Here is a 13792-nt window from a genome sequence, read left to right on the forward strand (position 1 = left end):
TCCTCTCTTCGCTACCCCTCTCCCCCCAATCCTCCTCCCCTCACACTCAGAAGGACTCACTTACAGGATTCATATTATCTGTCACCCTCCTTGCCCTGGCAGCTCCAGCTGGAAGCGTGTGTTAAAATGGGTCTGAATGGCCTCACCCGCGAAGTGTCCTGAAAAAAAAAGAGAGGAAACAAATACAGAAATTGCCAGGAAAAAAAAGCTCAGCAGGTCTGGCAGCACCTGTGGAGAGAAATCACAGAGTTAACAGTTTCGGGTTCAGTAACCTTTCCTCAGAATCTCTGAAAAGAGAGGATTTATCCACGCAGGGTGGTTGTCGAGATGTCTCCAAGTACTTTGCAGCCAGCGAATTACTTCGGAAGTGTCATCCTTTTTTTTCTGTGTAAAAGGGAAACTGCAACTGATTCCTTGCTCACCCACAGGCAGCAGTGACCAAATCATCTGTTTTTTGTGATGCTGATTGAGGGACAGATATTGGCCAGGACACCAACGACAGCTCCGCTGCTCTTCTTTGCAACAGTGCATGGGATCTTTTTGCATCCACCCAAGCAGGCAGATTGTGCCTTGATTTGACCTCTCATCCAAAAGACCACACCTCTAACAGGGTAGCACTCCCTCACTGCAGCGTCGGAATCTCAGTCTTGTACTTGTACTTGAGACTAGCTATAAACTTGTGCCTCTTTGGCAAGTGCTATCAATTGATCCACAGTTGATATTGTCGGGTAGAAATTATTGTTAACTAGCAGATGCACCTATGTCATTTGTGCATGCCGGCATGGTTTTTCATTCCTCTGAAGTCATGATGTATAATGGGCATATTATGTGATAGCACCAGTTTTGTACCACAACTTTGGGATTGGTTAGATCAGTTGGCTGGATGGCTGGTTTTCAATGCAGGATGATGCCAGCACCGTGGTTCAATTCCTTCACCAGCTGATCTTACCGTGAAGGTCTCTCCATCTCAACCTCTCCCCATGCCTGAGGCATGGTGACCCTCAAGTCTAAACCACCACCAGTCATCTTTCTCTAATGAGCTGGCAGTCCGATGGTCCGATAAGACTATGGTAACTTTTACCCTCTGCCACGATTTAAAGCCCCTATCATTAACATCATGGAATGATTTATCAAGGAGATATATCTCTTTCAAGGACTATCCCTTGGGTAATCTAACAAACAGTATTCTCCTCAACTTTGTTTCCCGTGTAACGTTTGGTAAGTTTGCCAATGAAGCCGTGTGTTTCAAGTACCAGGAAGACATGCTGCAAAGATTTTTTGTGTGCCTGGTGTCATGCTTTTCATGCTTGAGAGTCAAGAAAACCAATGTATTTCTCTTCAAAGTTATAGAGCCTGCAGCACAGAATGAGGTTATTGCCCATTATGCTTGAGAGTTGGAAATTTCAAATTTACTGTGTTTCTCTGTATACAATAACCTCTGTAAAACAAAAATGAATAGGGATCTTAAAAATAGTGGTGTACTCATTTTAAGAGTTTGGTGCATTATGGTATTTGAAGAGTAGTCTTTCCCTCAACCTCCTAACTCATCAAAGCTTGTCCACCATCTACAAGGCACAAGTCAGGAGTGTGATGGAATACTCCCCACTTGCCTGGATGAGTGCAGCCCCAACAACACTCAAGAAGCTTGACACCATCCAGGACAAAGCAGCCCGCGTGATTGGCGCTACATCCACAAGCATCCACTCCTTCCACCACCAACACTCAGTAGCAGCAGTGTGTACTATCCACAAGATGCACTGCAGAAATTCACCAAAGATCCTCAGACAGCACCTTCCAAACCCACAACCACTTCCATCTAGAAGGACAAGGGCAGCAGACATTTGGGAACACCACGACCTCCAAGCCGCTCACCACCCTGACTTGGAAATATATCGCCATTCCTTTACTGTTGCTGGGTCAAAATCCTGGAATTCCCTCCCTAATAACATTGTGGGTCTATGTGCAGCAGGTGGACTGCAGCGGTTCAAGAAGGCAGCTCACCACCTACTCATGAACAACTAGGGACATGGAATAAATGCTGGCCAGCCGGTGACACCCACATCTCACAAATGAATAGGGGAAAAAAATACACCGCTTCATGTAATGGCTTGTTGCGGTTTAAGTTCTTTGAAAAGCTGAGGCATATTAAAAAAAAGATTTTCCCCAGTGACTTTATTGGTGATAGCAATGTACAGTTTTGCTGCACATACCAGAATTCCAGCTGAATTCTGCCAGGGTGCTGATAAGAGTGCAATAATTGGTTTTGACATCCAGAGTTAAGGAATAGAAGAAAGGCTATGCAGCACTTTTTGCTTGAAGTACATCAGTGTACATGTGGTATGAGGGCAGGATTTTTCTAAACTGTTGCGCAATGTGGTCAAGTACCCTGCAGATGCAGTCTGACTCCACAAGTGGGCAAGACATTGGAGAGTAAATAGTATAGTGAAACTGTGCCCCAAATTTGTAGTTTGTTGATTCTTTTATAAGGGAGAAAACTGAAAGGCAATGGAGGGTGAAAAGAAATTGCCAAATGTCAATTTGGAGAAATTCAGTATGGCTAGAAGCAGGGTGTCATTTGTGGAGATCAGAAGGTAAATAGGAGCCAGAAAAACCCTTTGTAGCTCATTCATCTACTAGGAACCAGATAATTAGAAAAATCAACTATCATCTCCTGGCCCACCCAAGATTTCGTGATTTCTTAGTGACTATTTGGCCTTTACCTGATGCTTTGTCTGAAAAATCTGTGTGAAGAACTTCTAGATACCAGTCCTAAGTTTGCCTTTTACAAGTTTAAACTTGTATCCTGTTACCTTATCTGCATGGTTCAGTTTGAAGTTGTATGCTGGTTTTGTACGCCATTCAGTCTTTGTATCTTTATGTAATGCATACAACAGAATGTACTGTGAAATTCATTTTAAACCAGCAATTTATCTCGTATCAAGAAAGGCCAAGTTTTCTCTGTGACTTCCTTGGTAAATGCATTCTCTGATGTAAAACGCAACTATGAAGACTGTTGCATTGCTAGACTTGGTTTAGACTTGATTGGTTGGCTTTCGCTGGGATGATGTTTGGGTGTGAAATGAAAGCAGACATTGCTGGAAAATCTCAGCGGGTCTGGCAGCATCACTGGAGACAAAGCAGAGTTAATATTTCGGATCCAGTGACCCTCCTTTAGAACTGGACCCAAAACATTAACTGTGTTTTGTCTCCAGATTTTGCCAGACCTGCTGAGTATTTCTAGCAATTTCTGTTTTTGTTTCTGATTTCCAGCATCAACAGTTCTTTGCTTTTGTGTTGATGCTTGGTGTGTTTGGACTGGAGAAAGGAGGGATTGGCCAGGGCTCCTATGCCTGATCAATATCTAGAGATCCTGCAATGTGCTTGAATGTTAAGGGGCACATGACTGACCTAATTTTTAAATGGCTGATATGTGATCTGAAGGCACTGATTGTCTGCATTGACACACTGTTCAGCAAGGGGCTGTTGGAGTCCATGGAGACATTCAGAATGCAGTTAGCTAAAGTAGAATTGGGAATTTGTCTTTAAAAAGCTTGCCCAATCATTTTGTCTGCATACCATTTAAAATACGTATTTCCATTTTGTCAGAGCTGTTTTCAAGCTTTGCTCAGTTCTTCCTGTTGTGTCTACTGCATGTTTAAATGGTTAGTTAGTTAAATTCTGAATTGCTATTTGAGCCAATTGCTGAATAGAACTTCAATACATTAAATGTTAAGGTCTTGTGATCAGAGAAGAAACCTTTCACAAAACCCAGTGGCAGCAGCAATCACTTGCGAACAAGCATGATTGTCCATCTGTGTCACTGGTCAGGGGTTCTGTGGGTCCCTGAGCCTGATTCTGAGTCACATCTCTGATTGCACGCTTGGCGGGTGTTTCTGGGAGGTGGAATCGGTCTATGTGTTTCTGGGTCAGTAAAGGAATTGGCAGTTGAATTGCTGGATGATTTAGCCATTGTCACAGTAGTTACCGGTTGACCGGTGTGTTGTCCCCTTCTCTTCTTCTCTTCCCACCCACCCACACATATTCTGTTTCTTGCTTTTACGTGTTTCTGTTAGTTAACAAGGCCTTTGTGTTTGCTGACAAAAATAGAGAATGTCATTCCAAACTTTGAAATGCTCAAATGAAAATTGAAGTGAAAATAATGCCTGTGCTCTGGCATTAATACTCAAATCTGGAGTGGATTAAGAGACCTAGAAGATCCTGACCACGTTTCCAACCCACATTGGCCAACAAGAAGCATGACTTGCTGATAGTTCTGATGAAGTAATCTTGAGCAGTCTTGATGTCCTGCACTCAGTTTACTATCTGTGTGGAAGCTTGCTCTTTCATTTGGTAAATGACTTGAATTCCATGTCCTTAGTGATATGTGAAGTATTTAATGATAGCAAGCTATGCTCCAGTTTAGGTGAGCACAGTTAGATGTGTTGACAACTTGGGAAGACTGTACTTCTACTTTGTGGGGTGTTTTTGTTTTGGAGGGATGAGTGTTGGCTGGAATATAGACACATTTCCAAGAAAGGATTTACTGGAATAGAGCAAAATAATCTGTATGGAGGTAACACTTAAAACTATTAATTTGGCCAAAAGAACTTACAACTGAGGCGCACATGAATACTGAAAATCTGGGCGAGTTCTTAAACTTTAATTCGGTGCTATTGACTGTGTAAAACAGCAATGATATAGAGTTTTCAATGTTGAAAGGACAGTTTGCTGCTCATTTTCAGTTATTCATGCATGGTCTGAGCCTAAGAGGTTTGAAGAATATTTATGTGTGGGAGTAATAGAATAGCAGTAGGTTCCACCTCCACCCATGTTTGGAGCTGACATAATACGTACTGATGTTGAGAATGAATGGATCAGAGACTGTATATCAGCCCAAGACAACTGGGAATTAGTGATATAATGAAAAGAAAAATGTATTTTTAAACTGTTCGATGACATTTTGTCACTAAATGTATATCATATAATTGGAGCAATGCATATCTGGTATTGCATGCTGCATGCATGCCAATATCTGTAATGACTTCCTGTCATACAACCTCTTTTAGTTGTGCAGGCTGTGTTGCTAAAATGGGAAGGGAATACGCAGATATTTTTGAGACATGAAGCCAAAAGCATAAAACCTGACCTTTTATAGTTTAGATGTGCATTTTAGTTTGGGAGGATACTGCATCAGTCATCTACTCTAAGTTCCTCCCTAAGTCGGAGGGAATACAATGCATTTCTACAGCACCTTGTGCATTTTCTAATATTTGTTCAAAATAGCATAAATAAGTTAAATTTGAGTATGTGCAAGAAGGTTCAAATGGTTTGTTGCTCTATGCCTAACCATATTTCTTTTAAATGCAGTTCTTTTTCCTCCTAGTGTGTTCCTCCTCTCAGGTTTTCCTTTTCACTTTGTGTGTCAGTTGCGGATCTTGATGTATTTTTGTTGGTTTGTTTTGCTGTACAAGTTCAGATCAACTATTTTATTGTATAATCTATTTAGTGTGTTGTTACAATAAGCTACACCAAATTTGGACTTTAACCAGCTGGATTTACAGCCCAACCTATTTGAGTTCATTTGGAAATTTTCTACTGTGCGCACAAACTCTCAGATTCTATTTCCACTGTTTTGGTTGTGATCCAGTGCCTTTGTTAAACGCCTATACTTTGGGTGTGGTTTCGGATAGTGACTGTTGGCAGACTGTTATCCTGTTAACAGTGTTATGGCCATGCCTAGTTCTGTTCTATCCCATCACCAGAAAATAAGCATGTTCATTTTCCTGCATAGGTCACTGAGCATTGGTCAAATAGAAATTCTGACTGACCACATCCCTTCTCTATGCCTCAGAGGTGCTGAGGTTAGTTCAGAATTCCAACTAGGTGCCCAGATTCAGATCAGTGCATGTTAGGAATTGAGTTTAAGTTCTTCCACCCTGAATAACTCAGTTACATTCTGTTCTTGAGGAAACCTGAATGTTATTGCAGTTATGTTTTACAAGTGAGGTTCAAAAATAGTCTCAAATTATCCCTGTTGACTATTGTCACTGCTGATATTGTTTTAAAGTACCAGTACTTTTTCTCAGAATATTTTGAGTGATAGAAAACTATGCCTTAATATATAAAGATTACTATCCAAAATTGGCATTGTTGGTGTCTTTTTTTTTTAATTGATAAACCTAGTATTACAGTCTTAAGCACTTGCCATTGAAAGAGAATTTTTAAGTTTGTGATATTGCCTTCTATAGGCAGAACTGACTGACAACTACAGTATTATCCCTATTATTCCAATGAAGTGTAATGGAGATTAAGTGAAACTTTTGTGTAGTGCCCCCTTGAACTGTGGGTTATCACAAAGCAATAATTATAGTCTTTTTTTCTTCTGATAATTGAGTTATATGTGAATTAGTCATCTTGAACTATATAATGCCAGCATGAGATGTTCATACTTGCAGGTCAGACATAAAAATTACACATAATTTGTATTTTGAAATCGGAGGATCGCAATAGAAGCATATCTTGTACATTTAAAGCAGCTCAAATGTAATTCGGTTGACTTTTCTTCAGCCTTGCCTCACAACAATAATTACAGTATTCACATCAAGCATAAGGCTAGCACACCTGCAATCAGCTTCCTTCTGGCAAATGTCTGTTCATTTTCTTTTTCTTCAGTTGAGACACCTTAAACTGCAAACGAAGCTCATTGCTACTTTAGCCTCAGAGCAGACGCTAGAAGGTCCTGAAACTCATTTTCCAGCTGTGTTGCAAGATTTCTGACAGAAGCGTTTAACATCCTGCTTCCAATCTCTGGTACATATGTACACTGACTGAGTGACTCCCTTCAGGACTTTTCAGTGTCTGTTGTTATGACTAGGCAATTTTTTTAACTTTCCGGTTCTGAGCTTCATTTATTGTGTAGATACGCTAATAGTTTATGCAGTGCTGGAGGAAGCCATTGTGACACATCTGGGCTTTGGAGTGATCCCCTTGCAGTATCCATTCCTGAATCTTCGATACACCACCTTTGGGTGTGTCATGCGACCTGTACCAGTTGTGTTTGTCGTTTTGGCCTTCGTACTTCTTTCTCTTAGCAAGGTTGGCACATTTGCCGCCGGTGTATTTCTGCAGCTGAAATGCCTTAGTTCCACAAAGTGTGGGGTTCTTGTTTCGCTTCTTACCAAATGGCAATATTGCCTTCATCATTTTCACAGCACGTTATTCTTTCTTTCTTTTAAATACATTAAATAATATCCCATCTGTTCACTTTAAAAGTTTGTAAAATCTCATTAAAGATGCATGTAAACAAACAGGCATTAAGATTTCTCGGTACCAAGCTCACAAGAACAACTTAAAAATGAAATAAGAACTCACCTTCCCTTCTTAGTTCAAAAACCGATGAAAGTTATACATTACTCCTAACGCTAGGTATTCTTTTTACTTGTGATTCGACAGTAAAGTGTGGATGCTGTCATTATGTGATGTAATGGGGAAAACAGTTTTACTATTGAGGAGAAATGTAATAGAATTTACAATAGGGACAGAGTGTTTAAAATTTGGGCAAATATGGCAGTACAGAAAAGATCTGCATGGGTTTAACTTGAATATTTTGAGGTGGTCAGTATTATGGTGGATAAAGCAGTGTCTGTGATGTCTCTCTGGACTTTCAGAAGTAATTTGATACATTTTACAGAGACTAAGGTAAAGAGAATTAAAAATAGCATCATGACATGGATTGATAATGGATTGATAAAATTTGCAGTTGGGCGACATAGCAATTACACAGCAACACTTCTATGCTGGCAGAAGCAGAAATTTACAAAGAAATATAAACAAGTGAGCGAGACAATTGATAGGTAGACTCCACATAGTAAAATGTGAGATCCTACACCTTGAATCTGAGAGACAAATTTGACAGGATATTTTGAACAGAGGGGTTAGGAGCTGTGCACAGCAATGCAGTTTTACTGCCATTTTGCATAAACCACTATAAGTTAGATCACATACAAAAAGTAGTTAAAAAGGTTAATGGAATAAGATCAATTCATGGGGGCTGGAATGCAGAAGTGAAGAAGTGATGCATAGTAGTTATTCTTTCATGGAATTTGGGTATCACTGGCAAGGCCAGCTTTATTGCCATCCATAATTGCCCTTGAAAAGGTGGCTGCCACCTTCAGTTGCTCCTGTCCCTTTTGGATAGGTACAGTGCTGTTAGAAAGGGTTTTCCTGTTTACAACATCCTGCTCTGATCACATCTGGAGAACTCCCTCTGATTTTGGGCAATGGGTCTCAAAGAATGCTGGTTCCCACAGAGAGATTTGCTGGTGCTGTTGTGGTGGGTTTAACCTATCTTGTTGGGGGGATGAACCTGAGGGTTAACCCAAATTGAAAGGGGTCACGTTTTTAACAGGAGGTAGAAAAGCTGCTAGTGAGACAAAAAGACAGGAGAAGCAAAGGTGAGCATCCGGTATACTTTGAATGTAGAAAGTTGTCAAAGCAACAAATTTCAAGGGCACTCTACCTGAACACCTGCCGCATTTGTAACAAGGTAGATGATGAGGGGCCTTGCCTAGTGTTGTAAAACAGAGGGATCTCGGGCTGCATGTACATAATTCTTTGAAGATTGCGTCACATAAAGACAGGGTGGTTAAAAGGCTGTTTGGCACACTTGCTTTCATTGCTCAGTCCTTTGAGTACAGGACATTGGTGAGGCCTTTTCTGGAATACTGTGTCCAGTTCTGATCGCCCAGCTATGGGAAGGTATTATTAAGCTGGAAAGCGTTCAGAACAGATATACCAGGATGTTGCTGGGTATGGAACGTCTGAGTTATAAAGAAAGGGTGGATAGGCTGGGACTTTTTTCACTGGAATGTAGGAGGCTGAGAGGCGACCTGATGGAAGTTTATAAAAAATTGAGAGGTATAGGTAGAATTAATGGTATTGACTTTTTCCTAGGATTGGGGGGGGAGGGGGTTGCAAAATGAGGAGGCACATTTTTAAGAGAGGAGAGAGATTTAAAAAAGACATGAGGGGGGATTTTTTTACACAGAGGGTGGTTTGCGTGTGTAATGCACTTCCTCAGGAAGTAGTGGATATGGGTACAGTTACAATGTTTAAAATGCCTTGGAATAGATACATGAATAGGAAAGGTTTGGAGGGATATGAGCCAGGAGCAGGCAGGTGGGACTAGTTTAGTTTGGGGTTATGTTTGGCATGGACTGGTTGGACCGAAGTGTCTGCTTCCATGCTGTATGACTTTAGGTAAAGATGCAAATAGAGGTAAGTGGAAATGATATAATTGTCATTACAGAAATATGGTTGTGTGATGATCAGGACTGGGAACTAAATATTCAAAGATACTTAACATTTAGAAGGATGGACAAGAAGGAAAAGAAGATGGAGCTGTGCAAGTAGGAAAGTTCATAGAAACCCTGCAGTTAGGAATCTCTACAGTTCAGCTCAAAAAGCCATTATCTTCAAAGTAGTGCTGGGCCAGTTTGGTATGAAAGCACGTGCTCTAACAAAGCATGGATGTTAGGTTAATTGAAATTTTCAAACTTAATATTGACAGATTTTGTTAGGCAAGGGTATTCAAAGGGATGGAATAAAGGCAAATATTAGGGGTAAAACCAGCAGGATAAAACAGGTTAGGAGTGAATCAGTAGCTGCTACTTCACTGTGCCCAGTCTTCTTAACACTGAAGTTCACATGGCCCATCAGTTTAAACTCTTTCTTTGCAGTCTATTTTCCATTTCAATGGAAAATAAAATGGCATGGTGTAAAATCGGCTGCTGAACACGTTGAACTGTTTTGTGTTGCTTTGTTAGTTCATTATTACCTCTAAAGAGTTTAAGAACAGGTTATCTGTGGTCTAATAGAATGGTAAGCTATGTTCAAAGTGCTGAATGGCCTGTTGCTGTTTAATATCTTCTCTAATGACTTCTCTGTGTATATTATACAACTGTGTTCACATCAATGGGAGAGTTATCTGGCTCCCCCTCTTGTGTTAAGTCTATACAGCAGCATCACAAAGTTTTGTCGTCAGTGCAGAGCCTTGCTGGAAATGACAGTGATGCAATAGTCTCATCCTCTTGTTCTATTCTGATTGCAAACTCTTGCAAAATTATCCCCAAGATTTTTGCATTTATAAATTGTCTTGCAAGTATTAGGGAAGGAATCCATCCCGCAGTGAGAAGCAAAAATCCTTGTAAGGTAAGGCAAATTTAGCCCTGATGTCATGAAGTTCTTCACAAAGAGTAATTAACAAATGGAATGAAGGTCAGGGTAGCCGATTACATTGGTGTGGGACTGTAGGCTTCACTGAACGGGTGAGCTAAAATGAGTTGAACCTATCCATGTTTTTCTTATGTCTTGCGATTATTAGAAGTATTGCTGTGACTTCTTAAAGAAATAGATAGTAAACCAGTGATTGTAATTTAAGATAATCCCACACCATGACTAAGTGTCTGTTTTAACCCAGGATGCCTGTTCTTAATAAATCTAGTATTTCAATTTGCAAATTTATGCTCCCAGACAAAGTCTTTTGTTGTATAATCTACTTAGCCCAAAGCTACGTTCAGCATTTTAGTTTTCTGTTTATCGTGATTAAAGCTATAAATGAAATTGAGAAAGCCGAGATGTTGTGCTATACACTTTCATATGGTTGTCTTTTTATTTTTAGCTTCCAATGAATCAGAATGTCAAAAGTGAGGAGGAAGGTTACTGTTGAAAATTCAAAGACCATTTCTGAGAGCACATCACGTAGACCCAGTGTGTTTGAAAGGCTTGGGCCTAGCACAGGTTCAAGTGCTGAGGTCAGTATTTATGATGGGGACAGCCTTTACTTTCTAGTATTTCTACTGAATCCTTTTTTAAAAGGATACTCTGGACAAACAGAAACAAATACCGGCACACGGTGAATGGTACAGTTGCATTTAATCACTGCAGAGCTGTTAATCTAATAATATCTTTTGAGTTCAGTTTATAATTCCGGATGCATGTTCTGAAAGGGAATTGAGTTTTATTTTTGTCCTTTTTGAAATGTATTTCTCATTTTCTCTGTATGTTTTTAAGCTGAGCGATAGGTGTGCTTTAACCCACTTTCTAATGCGTGTGCCACTGTGTCAAACAACGATAATTTAAAATCAAATTGATTACAGCGGTGACACTTCTGTGTATTTGCTTCCACAATATTGCAGAGCAATAGCTCCTTTTGCATTTTTGTTACCTTGTGTTTTTCCATTATTATCCTGAAACAACACAGCCGGATAGCCAAGAAGGCTCTTGAGCTATATACAGTATGCAAACGATATTTGATCAGAGAAAGAGAATAGATTAAAGTGGAGTGCTCAGACCTGAGGTTGGGAGTGTTCAGATCTGCTCAAATCAAATGCAGGTTGAAATTTATGGAAGAAGTTGACTGATCTTTAATGTATCATAAATACCGCATAAACCTTTTTAAGTGCTTAATTAGAACAGTAATTTACGTTAAGCCAAAATACTAATTCAGATGTGAAGTACACCCAATGGAGGATCCTCAAATATTCGAAAACTTCATAGATGTGTTTCTCAAATATTAAAATTGTCATTTAAACATTGTCTTAATCAGCATAGTGTTTTTAGAGTACTTGCGATTTTACCTGTGATATCCTTGCTGTCCTGATAAACATTGTCTACCTGTAGCTAATTAATTTGGTATATATTGCCCTGATCATTTGCAGATATAGTACAAGTTATTTTTTTAAACTTCTGCACTCCAACGGAGTAGAAATCCATGTCAGAGAGTCATTGTTATGAAAATGTACTCATGACAGTATCCTGAGCAATGTTCATGCGCCAACTTCAATATTTAGGGGCTGTGTTTTGAAAATACCAATATGCTTCGCAGGAGTGACTTCAGTAATGGCATGAAAACTGGGTAATGTGAGCTCAATTCTTTCACCTTTGAAACAAAACTGAATCCTACCTTAACTCCCATCTCTTCTGGCTCTGTGAACTTTAAATGAAATGCTCATGGATAGCCACAGTCCAATTCATAGCACTGTCTCTCATTTGGCTCTGGTTTGCAGCCCCAATCAGCGAGAAATCTAAAATAGTTGTTGAAGCAAATACTGCCGCCTCAAGCATAGTTAGTGAAGGAAATACTCCTTCCACTGACACTCCACTATTGTAGGAACGGATGATTTTCTAATGAAGGGGTTAAGGCACTCGCTTAGAGCAGACCAGAAGTACATTCTGGGATCTTCCAGATCTGGAAGTACTTGATAACGTTAAATGCAACATTGGGGAACAGATCCAATTTCTCGTACAGCAAACTTTTTATTGACCGGGAGTGTACCGAACGATCAAGAGGTCCACATATTCAATGTAAAAACGCACACGAAGTAATATAAGTGTAATGCAGGGAGTATGCACATCACTTTTATATTTTATTTGTAGCATAAATCACTTAAACAATAATGAAATTTTTGCCTTAAATAAAACTTACCTGCAGAGAGCCTTCTCACTCTAAAATATGTGATTACCGAATTCATTAAAAATATTAAATTAAGCCTAATGTGTCTCTGATTCCCTGAAGTACAGCTTTTAAGGTACAATGAGAATATATATTCATGAACATCTTGTGGTAAGTGATTTTGAATTCTGTACTTCTACTGTGTGACTGTGGTGTCCAGAAAGAAAGTGCCCAATTTGCACTATGGTATAACGTCTTTGACTGATATCATTGGTTCATTTCAGTGCTGTGGTATGCGCCAAACTGGTTCCTTTATGTCATCCGAATGCCAGTTCTCTCTCTTTAAAACTATAACTTAAAAAAACAATTCTCACTGCAGGATACACTCAGTAGGCCTCATTAGATGATCAGCATCAGATGTGTTGTTTCTTTTTTTTTGTTTCTATTGTTTTAAGGTAAAAATGTCTCTCTTCAAGATAATGAAGTAAAAGAAGGTTAATTTAGGAGAGTTGTAGATAGGGGCGGCACGGTGGCTCAGTGGTTAGCACGACTGCCTCACAGCGTCAGGATCCTGGTTTGTTTCCACCCTCGGGCAACTGTCTGTGTGGAATTTGCACATTCTCCCCGTGTCTGCGTGGGTTTCCTCCAGGTGCTCCGGTTTCCTCCCACAGTCTGAAGGTGTGCAGGCTAGGTGGATTGGCCATGCTAAATTGCCCGTAGTGTTCAGGGATGTGTAGGTTAGGTGGGTTATAGGGGGATGGATCTGGGTGGGATGCTGTGTGGGTTGGTGTGGACTTGTTGGGCCGAAAGGCCTGTTTCCACATGGTAGGGCTTTTATGATCTATACTTAGAACAATATATCACTTTTTGTAAATTCGGGGAAATGCTTTCAATAACGCTGCAGGAGCATGAAGTATCTGGAAAATTTTAAATGTAAATATTATGAAAATTCAGCATAAAATGTATTTCTGGGTTCTTGCACATTATACCAGCTCACAAAGTACTGCTGTTCTGTATGTTTGGAAAATGCACGAGATGTAGCTAGTATCCTGTTTTATAGTTCACAAGGATAATTTGAATCTGATTAAACTGTGAAATCACCTGTATCATCTCCAGTTTCCTTTCAGAGAATAATTTTGTAATCCCATGCATGACATCAAGAAAGTATTTGGACCTTAGTCATAATTTTATAACATGAAGTTTAAAATAATCTCATAATATATGGGATAGCATTTCTGAACATGTAGGTTGGTGCACATTTGTAGTGCGATTTTTCAGAGTTATTCTAGTCAAAATAAAGCTAACTATAAAATCTTAGCCATTTAGATCACGTGTTAATGC

General features: G+C 39.7%; 1 pseudogene; it reads right to left on the bottom strand.

Annotated features, from left to right (window-relative positions):
- Positions 1–6932: 6932 nt before the first annotated feature.
- On the bottom strand, positions 6933–7203 carry LOC125484338 (annotated as a pseudogene).
- Positions 7204–13792: the final 6589 nt, after the last annotated feature.

Source organism: Rhincodon typus, chromosome 11 (assembly GCF_021869965.1).
Source record: "Rhincodon typus isolate 14 chromosome 11, sRhiTyp1.1, whole genome shotgun sequence".
NCBI classification, from domain to species: domain Eukaryota; kingdom Metazoa; phylum Chordata; class Chondrichthyes; order Orectolobiformes; family Rhincodontidae; genus Rhincodon; species Rhincodon typus.